This window comes from Carcharodon carcharias, chromosome X, assembly GCF_017639515.1.
Source record: "Carcharodon carcharias isolate sCarCar2 chromosome X, sCarCar2.pri, whole genome shotgun sequence".
Classification (NCBI taxonomy): domain Eukaryota; kingdom Metazoa; phylum Chordata; class Chondrichthyes; order Lamniformes; family Lamnidae; genus Carcharodon; species Carcharodon carcharias.
Window position 1 is genome coordinate 21122650 of NC_054507.1, and position 17217 is coordinate 21139866.

Genomic DNA, 17217 nt, shown 5'->3' on the forward strand with positions numbered 1-17217 from the left:
AAAACCCATCAGGTTCACTAATGTCCTTTAGGGAAGGAAATCTGTCACCCTTACCTGGTCTGGCCTACATGTGACTCCAGACCCACAGCAATGTGGTTGACTCTTAACTGCCCTCTGAACAAGGGCAATTAGGGATGGGCAATAAAAATGCTGGCCTAGACAGCAATGCTCACAACCCACGAATGAATAAAAAAAAGTACCTAGGCTTGGGTGCCCATTTTTCCCAGTAATCTACTTGCTCTTTGGAAAGACAATTGTTCATTTTTGTTTCTGTCTTCAAAATGGCTTTGTTTCAGGTTTGGCCGTGAAGCTCGAGCATCCTCAGACTATAGCACCGAGGGTCGGATACATTCCCAGGGCTGGGAAGTCATCCCGCCTCAGTTCTGGAACATGGCAGTACCACAGCACTTCGGAAAGAAGAAATAAAGATGAGCAACAGAGGGCTACCCAGAAAAAACATGCACATCCCAATCACTCCCACTTTTTGTTAAGATTTGCCAACGGAACAAGGCTACTTGTCACATTGGCCTGCATTTAATTAGAAAATATTTTAGTCAATCACAAACTCCAAACACTGTTCTTCGAAATGAATTCATTCATTTGTGATTCTTACAGTTGCCTTTACTAATAATTAAAGGGAATATTTAAAGAACCAATGTCATTGTCCTTATTGTCAATTTTATTCCAAAAGCGATCCATGCAGATTCTTTAATTGTATCTTTTAAACTTGGACAGGAAACCTGTTCAAGCATTAGATTCAGGTACAGGCCTGTGCGTCAGTGATAGGTCATTACAAAGCGTCACAGTGTAGGCTTTTAAAAGCACAATTTTCTTAATTAAATAAAAGGTTTATTAAGTTTCTTAGGCTCTTGAATCAGTATCTTTCTCTTTTCAATGCAATCAGCATAACCCAGGCCTAAAAAATAACACCTGATTTCAGTAAATTGCAAAGCGGAATTCACATACGATCCACCGGTGTTGACATTTAAATCATTTATATAAAGTTACTTACAGGTCTCTCACTAACCCTTCTCCAGCAGGTAGAGCAGTCGCTTGAGATTAAATAGCCACTTGAGATTAAACAGTCTCGTGGAACAAACCAATATCTTGTACCAGCTGGAGGGCTTCATATGAAACTCAGAGTTTTGAGTCTCAATAACAACCACAACAACTTTATTTCTGTAGCACCTTTAACATAATGAAGCATCCCAAGGTGCTTCACAGCAGCATTATCAGACAAAACATGACTCCGAGCCACATAAGGAGGTATTAGGTCAGACGACCAAAAGCTTGGTCAAAGAGGTAGGTTTTAAGGAGCATCTTAAAGGAGGAAAGCAAGGGAGAGAGGTTTAGGGAGGGAATTCCAGAGCTTAGGCCCTAGGCAGCTGAAGGCACAGCCACCAATAGTGGAGTGATAAAAATCAGGAATGCTCAAGAGGCCAGAATAAGAGGAGCACAGATATCCCTGAGGGTTGTGGGGCTGGAGGAGATTACAGAGATAGGGAGGGGCCGAGGTCATGGAGGGATTTGAAAATGTGGATTCTCCCAGGAGAACTCAGAAAATGCAGTTGTGATGTAATGAATCAATTCTAATGACAGGAAATGGGACTGAAAACGACCCAGTGTCCTAAACATATCACCCTTCTCAAAACGGACTGCTTGGTGTTTGCCAATCAGCTGAAATGTTGCTCCTTGAAAGAAGAACTCATTCTCTAGCTCGATCCACACCTCGCCTTCCAAACAGACCAGGAACTCATCATGTTGGCAAAACCAGGCTCAAACTCACAGATCACTGTGCGCTGGTGCACAAAAAACACTGCCGTTGACACCCAGCACCTCATATGCAGCACAGTGCTCATTGGAGGGGTGTGCAAGTGCCTGTCCTACACCATCAGTCACACTAATGCTCAATTATAAGTTAACAAGGCTAGCTGATAATAAACAATTGTGCTGTGGTTTTGCACTTCTGTTTTGGGGTTATTGATTGAAAGAGAATGTGCTTTATAACCAGCATGGGAACTAATAATTAGAAGTCTGTTCTAAATAATGGCAGGGAAATATGTACATACAGTCACAGGGTCATTACAGGACAGAAGGAAGCCATGCGGCCCATCGAATCCATGCTATCTTTTCATGGAGCAATCCAGTCAGTCTCATTTCCTCGCTCTATCTCCGTATCCCTGCAAGTTTATTTCCCTCAAGCGCCCGTCCAATTTCCTTTTGAAATCATTTATTGTCTCCGTCTTTACCACCCTCATGGGTCATTACCACTCACTGAATAAAAAAGTTCTTCCTCACATCCCCCCTCACCTGCATCTCTTGCCCAAAACCTTAAATCTGTGTCCCCAGTCCTAATGGGAACAGCTTTTCTTTGTCTACCTTATCTGAACCTGTCTTAATCTTGTACACCTCTGTCAAATCTCCCCTCAATCTCCTTTACTCCAAGGAGAACAACCCCAGCTTCTCCAACCTAACCCTAAAATTCCTGAAACCACTGAAGAGGATGATGGAATAATTAAAGTTTGAATTTCCAAATATTATCCTTGCACTATCAGGTATCCAGTTTACAACTCTGAACTGCAGTCTGGCTGAATTATTCATTGTTCTGGAAGTGCTGTCACGTTGCTGTGTATTTACTGTATTAATATTAAACTGGGTCCATAATCTTGTCTGACTGTTTATTGACTTGCCAAGGGCTCAGGGAGCAGATCGTCTGTGACCGACTTTGATAAATGAATGTGAAATTTCCCTGAGGTAACATTTGGGCAGCAAAAACACCTGACAGTAAAACACATTGAACAATGAATAAGTTAGAGCCACATTCACCTTGTGTTTCATATACTTTCAAAAAGTTCCCTGAACAGCACATCAACCACAACAATCCAGGTGGTCCATGTTTAGCTATAGACCTAATCTCTGGCGAGCTCTTAAATGGTTCCACTCACAGGGAGAAGGGGTATTATTCTTGTCCTATTGGAATAAAATATTTATTATGATACAATAGGTAAATACAAAAGATTTTCAGCGAATCCTGCTGCCAAGAAAGAACTTGCATTTATATAGCGCCTTTCACAACCACAGGACATTCCAAAGTGCTTTACAACCAATGAAGTAATTGCTGTAATGTAAAAAATGCAGCAGCCAATTTGCACACAGGAAGCTCAAACAGACAGCACTGAACTAAATGTTGGCCGAAGACACCGGAGAGAACTGTACTGCTCTTCTTCAACATAGTGCCACAAGCTCTTTTCTATCCACCTGAGAGCGCATTGGTTTAATACACCATCCAAAACAACAGCAGCTCTGACAGTGCAGCACCCCCTCAGCACCACACTCCATCAGTCTAGATAATATATTCAGATCTCTGGAGCAGGGCTTGAACCTATAACCTCCTCATTCAGAGGCAAGTCTGCTATCACTGGGTCACAGATGACACCTGCTGTTAAGTCCATTGACCAGAAACTGAACTGGACCAGCCATATAAATACTGTGTCTACAGGAGCAGGTTAGAGGCTGGGAATCATGCAGTGAGTAACTCACCTCCTGGCTCCCCAAAGCCTGTCCACCATCTACAAGGCACAAGTCAGGAGTTTGATGGAATACTCCCCACTTGTCTGGATGAGTACAGCTCCCACAACACTCAAGAAGCTTGACACCGTCCAGTACAAAGCAGCCCGCTTGATTGGCACCACATCCACCAACATTCACTCCCTCCACCACCAATGCACAGTAGCAGCAGTGTGTGTACCATCTACAAGATGCACTGCAGCAACTCACCAAGGCTCCTTAGAAAGCACCTTCCAAACTCATGACCACTACCATCTAGAAGGACAAGGGCAGCAGATAGATGGGAACACCACCACCTGGAAGTTCCCCTCCAAGCCACTCACCATCCTGACTCGGAAATACATCACTGTTCCTTCAGTGTCGCTGGGTCAAAATCCTGGAACTCCCTCCCTAACAGCACTGTGGGTGTCCCTACACCACATGGACTGCAGCGGTTCAAGAAGGCAGCTCACCACCACCTTCTCAAGGGCAACTAGGGATGGGCAATAAATGCTGGCCCGGCCAGCGAAGCCCACATCCCATGAATGAATAAAAAGAAGTGTACCTATATCAAGCAATCATTGTTCAACAGGAAACTGCCATCAACACACCATGGAACAGGACCAGTGAGATCTCAGGCCAAAGCACCATGGAACAGGACCAGTGAGATCTCAGGCCAAAGCAGCATGGAACAGGACCAGTGAGATCTCAGGCCAAAGCAGCAAGGAACAGGACCAGTGAGATCTCAGGCCAAAGCAGCATGGAACAGGACCAGTGAGATCTCAGGCCAAAGCAGCATGGAACAGGATCAGTGAGATCTCAGGCCAAAGCAGCATGAAACAGGATTGGCAACATATCCTGTGAAGCAGCCATGAAACAGCAATGTAGCAATGGTAAAGCAAACAGCAGTCTGGGTGGTACACAATCCTCCTTTCACTTCACTGAGAGAAGGAGTGAACAAATAAAGAAGACTTTAAAAAAACTGAGGGAGAAAATGAGCCAGAAGATAGGGGGATGCACAAAAGGGTGGGATCTATTGTATAAAACCTGAACATTCACTTACAACTTTGGAAAGGAAATTTTATGCCACAAATTCCAATTTCAAGCATATGAAACAACCTCTGGTGCGGCACACTCCTCTGATGTTCCTTCAGCATCAGCATGGGGCAGGGCACTAAAGCTTTTCGACAGATGTTATATGATTAAGAAAAAGAATTCATGATTTCCACCCCCCCTCCCTTTGGAAGGTATTTTGGTTTCTGAGCTTTCCTGTATGAATCCTTAACCAAGAGAGCAGATGGGACCCTCCCTGTTCCCAAGGCCCTGCCGATGCTGACCTTGAGTGGATGACAAGCAGGTACATGAATGCAGTGGGGAGCAAGTCTCCAACCATGGGGACAAGGGGGTAGTATTTCAAACTGACCTGAGGTAGCTCCTGATTATCAGGGCTGATAATCAGGAATGTCTTCTTCACTTCCTCACATTCAACACTTCGAATGGGCTTTCAGGCAGATCAGTACAGTTGAAAACTGTGGATGAAATTAAGAATGGTTCCAGGGATGAGAGACTTCGGTTATGGGGATGGATTGGGGAAGCTGAGGCTGTTCTCCTTGAGGAGCGAAGGTTGAGAGGTTGATAGAGGTGTTCAAAATCATGAGGGGTCTGGACAGAGTAGATAGGGAGAAACTGTTCCCATCGGTGGAAGGATCGAGAATGAGACGGCACAGATTTAAGGTGATTGGTAAATGAAGCAATGGTGAGGAAAAGCTTTAACACAGTGGGTGGTTAGGATCTGGAATGTGCTGCCTCAGAGTGTGGTGGAAGCAGATTCAATCGAGGCTTTCAGAAGGGAATTGGATAAGCACCTGAAGGGAATAAAATTTGCAGGGCTACGGGGAAAGAGCAGGAGAGCAGAACCAGGTGAGTTACTCTTGCAGTGAGCTGGCACAGACACGATGGGCAGAATGGCTTCCTTCTGTGCTGTAAACATTCTGTGGTTCTTGGCAGTAATGGCGCAGAGGGTGGTTTTCCTTGCCCACAGTGATCTGGTGATCTACCATTGGGCCTTCGTTCCCAGAAGCCCTTCAATTCCACTTGCTACCTCCCTCGGTTTGAAACTGGCAACTCAAGGCACCAGAACAGGTCCCACTATGTGGCTGGTGAGTCAGTCTGGAAGCGCAATGTGCGGAGCGAATCGATACAGTTAGGGCTGCAAATTGCCACCGTTTGAAAGAAATTCTTTATAAGGTCAGGCCGTATCTAGGTGGAAAACACATTTCACTCTCGGGACTGGATTTTACAGCTCCCCCAGGAAACAGGCCAACTTGTCCAAATTTAGTTCTACACTGCGTAGGTTTCCTCAGAACAAATAAGAGGCAGATTAACCGCGTTATTAACTTATAACCCTCCCCAAGGAACATTAAACAAAGCCATTATAATAGGGGCCAGCACTGGGGAGCTTTAATCAGAGTCCATTAATGGCTGTTTTACTGATGCATCCAAAGGCACACATTACTTATCAGGATTGCAAAGCCAACTGACAATCTCAATTCCTTGTATAGAGAAGGTATTAAATCTTATTGAAAGCAAAAATGATATAATTTGCCATTAGCTTTGTTAAGAGCAGGTGATTTTTTTATTAAATGGATGAACACAGAGGATAACACATTTCCTACCATCAACATCCTGGGGGTTACCATTGACCAGAAACTGAACTGGACTAGCCATATAAATACTGTGGCTACAAGAGCAGGTCAGAAGCTGGGAATCCTGCGGAGAGTAACTCACCTCCTGAATCCCCAAAGCCTGTCCAGCATCTACAAGGCACAAGACAGGAGTGTGATGGAATATTCCCCACTTGCCTGGAAGAGTGCAGCTCCCACAGCACTAAAGAAGCTTGTCACCATCCAGGACAAAGCAGTCTGGTTGATTGGCACCCCATCCACAAACATTCACTCCCTTCACCACCGATGCACAGTGGTAGCAGTATGTACCATCTACAAGATGCACTGCAGGAATTCACCAAGGCTCCTTCGACAGCACCTTCCAAACCCATGACCACTACTATCTAAAAGGACAAGGGCAGCAGATAGATGGGAACACCACCACCTGGAAGTTCCCCTCCAAGTCACTCACCATCCTGACTTGGAAATATATCGTTGTTCCTTCAGTGTCGCTGGGTCAAAATCCTGGAACTCCCTCCCTAACAGCACTGTGGGTGTACCTACACCACATGGACTGTAGCAGTTCAAGAAGGCAGCTCACCACCACAAGGGCAATTAGGGATGGGCAATAAATGCTGGCCCAGCCAGCGAAGCCCACATCCTGTGAAAGGATAAAATAAATTGAACTTTTTCCCAATCAAGTCAGAAAAATCAATTCCTTCTGCAATAATTTGCTGCATTGATTTTTTTATCCTTGTAGTCAGATGATGGATGCTAAAACTGTAGTGTCAGTATGAAAATAGTTTCGAGTGTTAGCTTGCCTCTGTCGGTAGCACAGTTGGAGGGGCTTGGATTCAAGCCCCACTCCTGAACACGAGCACAGAACCTGGGCTGATATTTAAGTGCAATGCCGAGGGATTGCTGCACAGCCGGAGGAGCTGTTTTACAGATGAGACAGAAAACCGAGGCCCTATTCAGGTGAACATAAAGGATCCCATGGCTCTGTTTGAAAAAGAGCAGGAGAGTTCCCCAGCATTCTCCCTCAAATACCAATAATGAAATAGATTAACTCACCATTGCAACAGGGACTGCACTTCAAAAGTAATTTACTGGCAGTTAAGTCCTTTGGGACATCCCGAGGAGAGGAAAGGTGCTATATAAATGCAGGTATCTCTCTTCCGGTCTAAATGCAATGTAAATCCAGAGACATTGCCCAACATAAAACCGGCCTTCAAAATAAGTTCATCCTCTCAATTGATTCACGTTCCATGTTTCAAGTTAGGGTGAAGCTGGTTCACCTTTCCGTGGACACTAAACTTGTGCGAGTGTTAAATGACGTCAAAGAGCTGTTGAATGCCATCCTAAAACCACAACCTGTAATATTGTAAGTTCTGTGTTTCCCCAGAGTAAATGGAGACAGACTAACTGTGCCACCATCTTTAAATTCTTCCCGAGGAACATTAAATATTAAAAAAAAGATTTTGGCGTATTTGATGTTGGATGAAATAGAATCAAATTTTCACCCTACATCAACTTCCTCCTATGAACACAGAAGTAGAAGTTACTTTTAGTCCAGACTCTACAATAAAACACATGGAATGAATTCATTCAAGTGCTCAACTTCCACATTCTCAATAATAGGAAGGCAGAATTTTACCACTGATTTGGCATTTGTCTCTTTAATTGAGGTTATTATAGAACGTGTACAGAAGGGGAAAGATAAATTTCATAGACCACGCAGGAAATACTTTAAACATCTGACAAGAAAGACTTGAGAGTCACTGTCGTCCCAGAGGCTGCTCTCTCATATCCATGAACTTGTTCCTGTTCATCTAGATAAAGTTGTCCATCTTAACAGACCTTAGTACCTTGAATTGGGTTGGAACCATCAATGGAGGTGTCAATGATAAAAGTGTCAAATGTAAAATTAACAGGAAGTTTGATGCACGTGTTTTTCTTTTCATTTGTGAACAGCCACTGCCGGACGTGCAAATACATTTTTGTTTGTACCTTTGATGGGGTGATCTGCTGCATTGCCCTGCCGTCAAGAGAAAGTAGGTGGCAATCTCCTAGACCTTGATCAGTGCAGTTTTGTAACTATCCACCCAGGCTCAGGCCAGAGTGCTTTTTGGTGACTTTCTCCAGCCTTCCAGAAGGGCTTAACTGGCTGCACCTTAAAACGGGAGCTGAGAAACATGAGGTACAAACAAGTTCACAGCCAACTGCTCTGGGCAGTGCACTGGTGCCACCCACAGGAAAGATTTGATATGACAGCCTATACTTTCCTATACTTGACCTCAAAGTTGCAGCTAATCTGTTTAAAAACAAATACAGAAAAAAAATATCATCACGCAGTCCCAGGAAATCATGGCTGCAAGATCGGTTGAGACGTTTAAAAGGGGAGATAGGATAACTTGGGAATTAAAAGTATTAAAAAGTCATTTTGATTTAAAAGATGACTGAAGAGCTACCATGGTTAAGAAAATGGTAGAGCAGATTGAATGAGCTAAATGATCTAATTCTGTGTTCCTGCGGGCTGTATGACTCACATTGACTGAATACAGTAAAAATTACATGTATTCAATTGTAATGAAGCACCTCAGATTGCATCATAATCTATGTAGATAATTTGAACATCATTGCACTTTTGGTGATGAGCATTTTGTAATGCTGTAATGTTCTTTTAGATATTTTATGAATAAAGTATATGTTTGCGAAAAAAAAGTTACATTGGTCTATCCGACCCTTTACCCCTTCACCATCAGGTTAGACTGCCTAAAGGTGTTGGGGATATGGTTCAGAGGGGCCGGGACATTCGCTAGAAAGTGGAAGGAGCAAGTAGCTTTGGTCAAACAAAAGTTGGGTATGTGAGAGCGATGCACCTCCCCCCTCCATTGCAGGTAAGGACCTGGTCATCAGGTGTGAGGTGCTCTTGGTGTTGCTGCATGTGGCTTAGGTCTGGCCCATTTCTCACTCCTGCGCTGTAGTGATCACCCGAGCCATCTTCCGCTTTATCTGGAGATTGAAAATGGATCATGTTCGCAGGGAGGCGATGTACAAATCTCTAGATAAAGGGGGAAAAAACGTGCCCAACATCACCCTCATCCTGATGGCCACCTTTGTGTGTGGCTGCATCAAGCTGTGCATAGACCCTTGGTTCGCAAACACCAAGTGTCACTACGTGCTGAGGTTCTACCTATCCCTGGTGTTGTGAAGGATGGGTCTGGCCACGCTGCCGTGGAACGCTCCAAGTAGTTGGACCATGCTGTACCACCTGTCCCTCGTGGAAAAATTTATGCAAAAAAAACACCCTTGACCACAAGTCCATCAGGCAGTAGACTGTAGATAACATCCTAGAGTCCCTATGGGAAAGAAGGTGGTAGATCCTGTTGGATGGTTTCCTGAGCAGACTGTAAAAGTCATTTGGCAGAATGCCTCATCACCAGAGCGTTCCAAGAAGCACCAAGATGTAGCTTAGCTGGTGGTGAGAAAGGCCCTCCCTGTAAGATCCTTCCTACACACCAGGAGTCTCACCCCCTCTGCACGTTGCCCTCGAGGTGGCTGTGATGGGGACCAGACCATTGTTCACCTCCTTGTGGATTGTGCCTTTGCAAAGAAGGATTGGAGAGAGATGCAGTGGTTTCTGTCAAGGTTCATCCCAAGCAGATCTGTGACACAGGACTCTGTGCTCTACGGGCTATTCCCAGGGACACGCACCGAGACAAACATCAACTGCAGCTGGAGGATCATCAACTGGGTGGAAGACGCTCTTTGGTCTGCCCAAAACTTGTTGGTCTTCCAGCACAAAGAGCTGTCCCCGACCAAGTGTTGCAGACTGGCACATTCCAAAGTCCAGGACTACGTGCTGAGGGATGCACTAAAGCTTGGGGCAGCTACTGCAAAAGTGCAATGGGGAAAGGTCACTGTCTAAGGCCTTTCAGCCATAGGGCACCGAGGGACTGGGAATTGTTTCGAGCCCCTCGGGCTGTGTGCCTGACATTGAATGTGAATACAAAGGTATTGAAATTGTATTGAGGAACATGCTGCGTGAAGGAAAGTTGAATTCTATAGCACTTGTAATTTTTCAATTTGAAATGTTTTGCCCTCAGGCCATATGCCTGACATGGAAAATACATTGAAAATATCAAAAGAATTACAATTATACAGAGGCACCTAAGAGTGGAACACATTGTATGGAGACAAGTCAGGTTTTTATGGCACTTTCTGTAATTTTCAATGTGAAATGCTTTGTAATGAAAGTGTATTTTTGGGGAGAAAAGTTACATTGGTATTGGAAAGGTCGCTGTCTAAGACCTTTCAGCCATAGTAGAGTGAGGAGCTGGAAACTGTGTAGAACCCTCAGGCTGTATATGCCTGACATGGAATGTATATTGTAAATATCAAGAGTATTATAATTTTATGGAGGCACCTCAAGAGTGGAATATGCTTCCTGGAGACAAGCTGAATTTTATTGCACTTTTTTTGAGTTGAAATGTTTTGTGATGTACTTTAACAAATTTTATGAATCAAGTATATTTTTTGGGGAAAAAAAAGGTTACATTGGTATTCAGGTGCAAAAGACTGTGCAGATATTGAGGTGGACAGGTGCTTTCACAAGACAATGTTGTAACGCTGAGGTGGCAGTTTGGTAGTTCTATCAGGGACTTCTGCCTCAAAGTGTGTCTAGGATGGGGTTGAGTGGAGAGGGGGGGGATTTCCTTTAACATAACCTGCAACGCTGTGCTATGTAATTACATGTAATACCATGAATGAATGGTACCCTCCCACAAAAACATTAAAGGCAGTGCAAAAAAATATACTTTATTCATAAATCTTCAAAAACATTTCGAACATTTTAAATCACCATTACAAAAATACAAACAGGTTCAACTTTTACAAACTGAAACACAAGGTGTATCAGAAAAAACAATGAATATTACAATCATTGGCAGACATACATTTTATTCTGTACAGCCTGAGGGGCTCTTTACAGTTCCCAGCCCCCCAGTGCACTGTGGCAGAAAGGTCTTAGGCAGCAACCCTTCCCCATTGCGCCTTTGCGGCGGCTGCCCCAAGCTTAACTGTGTCCCTCAGCACGTAGTCCTGGACTTTGGAATGTGCCAGTCTGCAACACTCGGTCGGGGACAACTCTTTGCGCTGGAAAACCAACAAGTTTCGGACAGACCAAAGAGCGTCTTTCACCGAGTTGATGATCCTCCAGCTGCAGTTGATGTTTGTCTCGGTGTGTGTCCCTGGGAACAGCCCGTAGAGCACAGAGTCCTCTGTCACAGAACTGCTCGGGATGAACCTCGACAGAAACCACTGCATCTCTCTCCAGACCTTCTTCGCAAAGACACAATCTACAAGGAGGTGAACAACGGTCTCTTCCCCACCACAGCCTCCTCGAGGGCAACGTGCAGAGGGGGTGAGACTCCTGGCGTGTAGGAAGGATCTTACAGGGAGGGCCTTTCTCAACACCAGCCAAGCTACATCTTGGTGTTTGTTGGAAAGTTCTGGTGATGAGGCATTCTGCCAAATGACTTTGTCAGTCTGCTCAGGGAACCATCTCCCACAGGATCCACCCTCTCCTTTTCCCTCAGGGCCTTTAAGACGTTACATGCCGACCACTGCCTGATGGACTTGTGGTCGAAGGTGCTTCTCTGCATAAATTTTCCCACGAGGGACAGGTGGTATGGCACGGTCCAACTACTTGGAGCGTTCCACAGCAGCGTGGCCAGACCCATCCTTCGTAACACTGGGGACAGGTAGAACCTCAGCATGTAGTGACACTCGGTGGTTGCATACTGAGGGTCTATGCACCGCTTGATGCAGCCGCACACAAAGGTGGCCATCAGTATGAGGGCGATGTTGGGCACGTTTTTTCCCCCTTTATCTAGAGGCTTGTACATCGTGTCCCTGCGGACACGATCCATTTTCGACCTCCAGATAAAGCGGAAGATGGCTCGGGTGATCGCCACCACACAGGAGTGTGGAATGGGCCAGACCTGCGCCACATACAGCAACAGCGAGAGTGCCTCACACCTGATGACCAGGTTCTTACCCGCAATGGAGAGGGAGCGTCGCTCCCACATGCCCAGTTTCCTTTTCACCGTAGACACTCGCTCATTCCAGTTTCTAACGCGTGCCCTGATCCCTCCGAACCATATACCCAGCACCTTCAGGCCATCAGCCCTGACAGTGAAGGGGACAAAGGATCGGTCAGCCCAGTTCCCAAAGAACATGGCCTCGCTCTTCCCACGATTTACCTTGGCTCCCGAGGCCAGTTCGAACTGGTCGCAGATGTGGAAAAGTCTGTGCACCGACAGCGGATCCAAGCAGAAGTCTGCGACATCGTCCATGTACAGGGAGACTTTGATCTGAGTGCCTCCACTACCTGGGATCGTCACTCCTCTTATGCCCGGATCCTTCCTGATGGAGTCAGCAAAGGGTTCTATGCAACACACGAAAAGAACAGGCGAGAGAGGGCAGCCCTGCCTGACTCCAGATTTAATCGGAAAGCTATCTGATTCCCACCCATTGATTGAGACTGCACTACTGATGTTAGTGTAGAGCAGTTGGATCCAATTGCGAATTCCCTCCCCAAACCCCATTTTGGAGAGCACGTCCACCATGTAGGTGTGCAATATTCTGTCAAAGGCCTTCTCCTGATCCAGGCTGATGAGGCAGGTGTCCACACCCCTGTCCTGTACATAGGCAATCGTATCCCTGAGCAGCGTGAGGCTGTCAGAGATCTTCCTGCTGGGCACAGTGCAGGTCTGGTCAGGATGGATCACCAATTCCAGAGCGGATTTGACCCGATTGGCGATGACCTTGGACAGAATTTTATTGTCCACATTCAACAGTGAAATGTGTCGCCAATTTCTAATTTCCTCCCTTTCCCCCTTGTGCTTGTAGATGAGGGTGATAATGCCTTTCTTCATGGATTCTGACATACTGCCGGCCAGGAGCATACTCTTGTACACTTCTAGCAGGTCTGGGCCGATCCAGTCCCACAGAGCCGAATACAACTCCACCGGCAAGCCGTCGCTTCCGGGAGTTTTACTCTTCTCGAAGGACTCAAGGGCCTCAGTCAGTTCGTCAGGAGTTAGCGCTTTGTCCAGACTCTCCAGTGTACTGTCATCTAAGACCTCCATGATAGAGGACAGGAAGGACTGGGAGGCCGTGCTGTCTGTGGGCTTTACGTCATACAATCCGGCATAGAAGGATTTGCTAATCCTCAAAATGTCAGATTGCAATGACTTAACTGAGCCGTCTTCTTCCTTCAGGCTGCTGATCACACAGCTCTCTCTGTGTACCTTTTGGAAGAAGAAACGTGAGCACGTCTCATCCTGCTCTACAGAGCGGACTCTGGAACGGAAGATGATCTTGGAGGCCTCCGAGGCAAAGAGCGAGGCTTGCTGGCTCTTCACCTCTTGGAGTTCCTCCTTGATATCGACCCCCATCGACCGCAGCCAGAGCAGGTTCTGCATGGTTTTCTGGAGTCGGGACATTTCCCTCTGTTCCTTTCTAGCTTTCTGGGTGCCTTTGAGGAAGAAAAACCTCTTGATGTTTCCCTTGATCGCTTCCCACCAGTGTGTCAGTGACTCAAAGTGGGGTTTCATGGTTCTCCAACCTCTGTAATCCCTCTTGAGCTCCTCAATGTTCTCTGGGATCAGCAGTTTCACGTTTAGCTTCCATGCCCCCCTGCCAACCCTCTGGTCCTTCTCTAAGTGACAGTCAGCCAGTAGGAGGCAGTGGTCAGAGAAGAACACCGGCTTGATGTCGGTGGATCTGACTGTGAATGCACGGGACACAAACAGGAAATCTATCCTGGAACAGACGGACCCGTCAGGTCGTGACCAGGTGTATCTACACTGCGCTCCGTCTGCAGGGTTGCTGAAGCCGTCGTGCAGCTTGGCATCCTTTACTGTTTCCATCAGGGATCTGGATGTAGCGTCCAATCTGCTGTCGGCCCTGCCGGATCGTCCAGCTGCATCGATGATGCAGTTGAAGTCACCGCCCAGAATGACCGGCCTGGAGGTTGCCAGCAGCAGTGGGAGCTGCTGAAAAACCTCCAGCCGCTCAGCCCCTCGTGACAGGGCGTAGACGTTAATTAACCGGAGTGGAGCATTCTTGTACATTACGTCTGCTACGAGGAGGCGCCCGCCCACCACCTCCTTAACCTGGGAGATGGTGAAGCTGCCTCCCCGCAGCAGAATACCCAGGCCGGAGGAACGAGAGTCGTTTCCTCCCGACCAGATCGATGGCCCATGGGACCACCATCGTGACCGTTGCCTGTAGGAGCTGAGGTGCGGTATCGCACACTCCTGCAGAAACAACAGGTCAGCTTTGACCTTGGCAAGGTATTCCAATGTCGCAACACATCGCGTAGTAGATTTAATGCTACGCACATTTATGGATACAATCTTTACACCCATTTTAAAGCAGTTAGTCGCTTACCAAACCTGTTGTCTCTGAGAGTTCCAGACCTTTGGTCTGTTCCTTCATGCCCGTGGTGTGCTCAAATTGCTTCACTTTGGATGGGCTGAGGAAAGCGTCCTGAACCTCCCCATTGGAGATGTTCTGCTCGGGTGGCATCTGGGGGTCTGTGCAGAGAGTGGGGTTTGAAATGTCCTCTGTTGGAGAAGCTTCTCCAATCCTCTCCCCCTCTGGGGCGTTGCTGCTCCCGGCTTCCCGGAGCTGGGGTGCGCTGAGCGCCTCACTGCTCCCAGATTTTTGGGGTTGTGGTGCACTGGCCTCTTTGGGTTGTGGGCCAAGTTGGGGTGCGCTGGTCTCCTCATTGTCTCCAATGTTCTGGAGCTCAGGTGTCTCGTCCTCCAACTCCCTAGCGTTTTGCCGCTTCTTCTGTTGGCGCCGCCCTGGCCCTTCTTCGTCCGAAGAGCTGCTGCTCTTGTTATCCGTGTCAGATAGGAGACGCCTCTTGACTCTTGTCTGGGAAGTGGCTTGGTTTCTTTTTAGCCCCTTCTTCCTTTTTGCTCTCTTCACCAGCTGCCACTCCCCCTGCTGCTTTCCCACTGCTGCCTCCTTCTCCTCCGTTGATTCGCTCTCCTGAGGAATGGGAGGTTCAGGGGGCAGTGCTGTTGATTGGCCGTCTGTTGCCTCAATCTTTTCCTCCACCTTGTCTCTCTCTGTGTCCTCCTTTGTGCCGTTGTTCTCCCTGGCGGCCTTGGTAGTTGGAGTGACACGAGGCATTTCTTCTGCTTCCCCCTCGTTGGCTTTAGCTGCCTGTGCATAAGTACGGCAATGTTTGGGGCAGGTCTTGTAGAGGTGACTTGCCTCGCCACACAGGTTGCAGCACTTAGACTGTTTACAATCTTTTATCTGGTGCCCTTCCTTTTTGCATTTCTTGCAGAGGACAGCACTGCAGTTGGCCGCCACATGACCAGACTTGCCGCATGAGCGACAAAGTTTGGGTTGCCCAGCGTAGACAAGGTAGCCACGGCTTCCCCCGATAGCGAATCTGGAAGGGGGGGTGGAAGACGGCTCCCTTACCGTCGGTCTTGAGCGTTACCTTAACCTGGTGTTTACATGTCCAGATCCCCAAATTATCTTTAACCTCAGTGCAGCTCCCAACCTTATCGAAGTACCTGGTAAGGAAGGTGCGCACGTCAGCGACAGGGACATAGGGTTGTACAGATGCACTGTCGCAACCCGTTCTCGTTGCAAGGGTAGAACAAAGAGCGGCTCCGCCGTCAGGATCTTCATTTCTGGCAGGTCTTTCTTTTCCTCAAACACCTTCAGGAGTTTGACACAAGCTGCCACATGCTTGAAGGTCACATCAAAGAAAGCAGCGCTGGGGAAATCCTGTAGGCAGTAGATATCCACAGCTTCAAAACCACACAGCTTGAATAGGATCCTCTTCGTGAAGAAGGTCCTATCCATTCCTGTTCCTTGCTTGCTACCCTTCACCATGACATTGAAGGCAGAGCAGCCCAAAGACCCATTTCCCTCAAACAAGGACTGCAGTCTGAGGGGAAAATTTGAATCGCAGCCATCCAGTGCTTACACTTCAAACCAACAGTGTACAGGGCAGTGCTGTGAAGGGATTGAGTCTGGGTTCCTCGGCTGTACGTGACATGACTCCAACAATGGTACCCACGAAAAGCGTTTTGATTTACTGGTGAATGTTACAGAATAAAAGTAGCAACTTTCTTAAAAAAAAGGTTGCAAAGAAGTCATTTAAATATTGTCCATTTGCTCCACTTAATCTCACCCAGGGCTGTTTGTGGTGTACTGGGGACCTCTAGTGACGAGGAATCTGGTACTACAAGGTCACAATGATTTACAGCAACTTGCCTATGCTGAGCAAACAGGATCCCTCATGGTTCCAAGCAGCACAGAAATATGTCATTCGGCCTATTGTGGCAGTGCCAGTTTTTCAACAGGGCTATCCAAATTAATTCCATTCCCCCTGCTTTTTCTCCAGAGTCCTGGGGATTATTCCCTTTTCAAATGTGTATCCAATTTCCTATGGGCAACAAGTTTATCATAAAAACATCTCAAGGCACTTCACTGAGGCATTATAAACCAAAATATGACACTGGGCCACATAAGGAGATATTAGGGCAGATGGCCAAAAGCTTGTTAATTTTAAGTAGTGTCTTGAAGGAGGAAAACAAGGTAGGGAGACAGGGAGGTGTAGGGAGGAAATTCTAGAGTTTGGGGAGTAGGCAACTCAAGGTACAGCTGCTGATGGTGAAGCAATTATACTTGGAGATACTCGAGATCAGAATTAAGAGGAGCGCAGGTATTTTGGGAGGGCTTGGGGCTGCAGGAGATTACAGAGATAGGAAAGGGCGAGACCACAGAGGGATTTGAAAACAAGGATTAGAATTTTAAAGCCAAGACGTTGCTTGACCGGCGTCCAGTGTAGGTCAGCGAGCACAGGGGTGGGGTGATAGGGGAATTGGATTTGCTGTGAGTTAAGATGCAGGCAGCAGAGTTCTGGATCACCTTAAGTTTACAGAGGGTAGAATATGGGAGACCA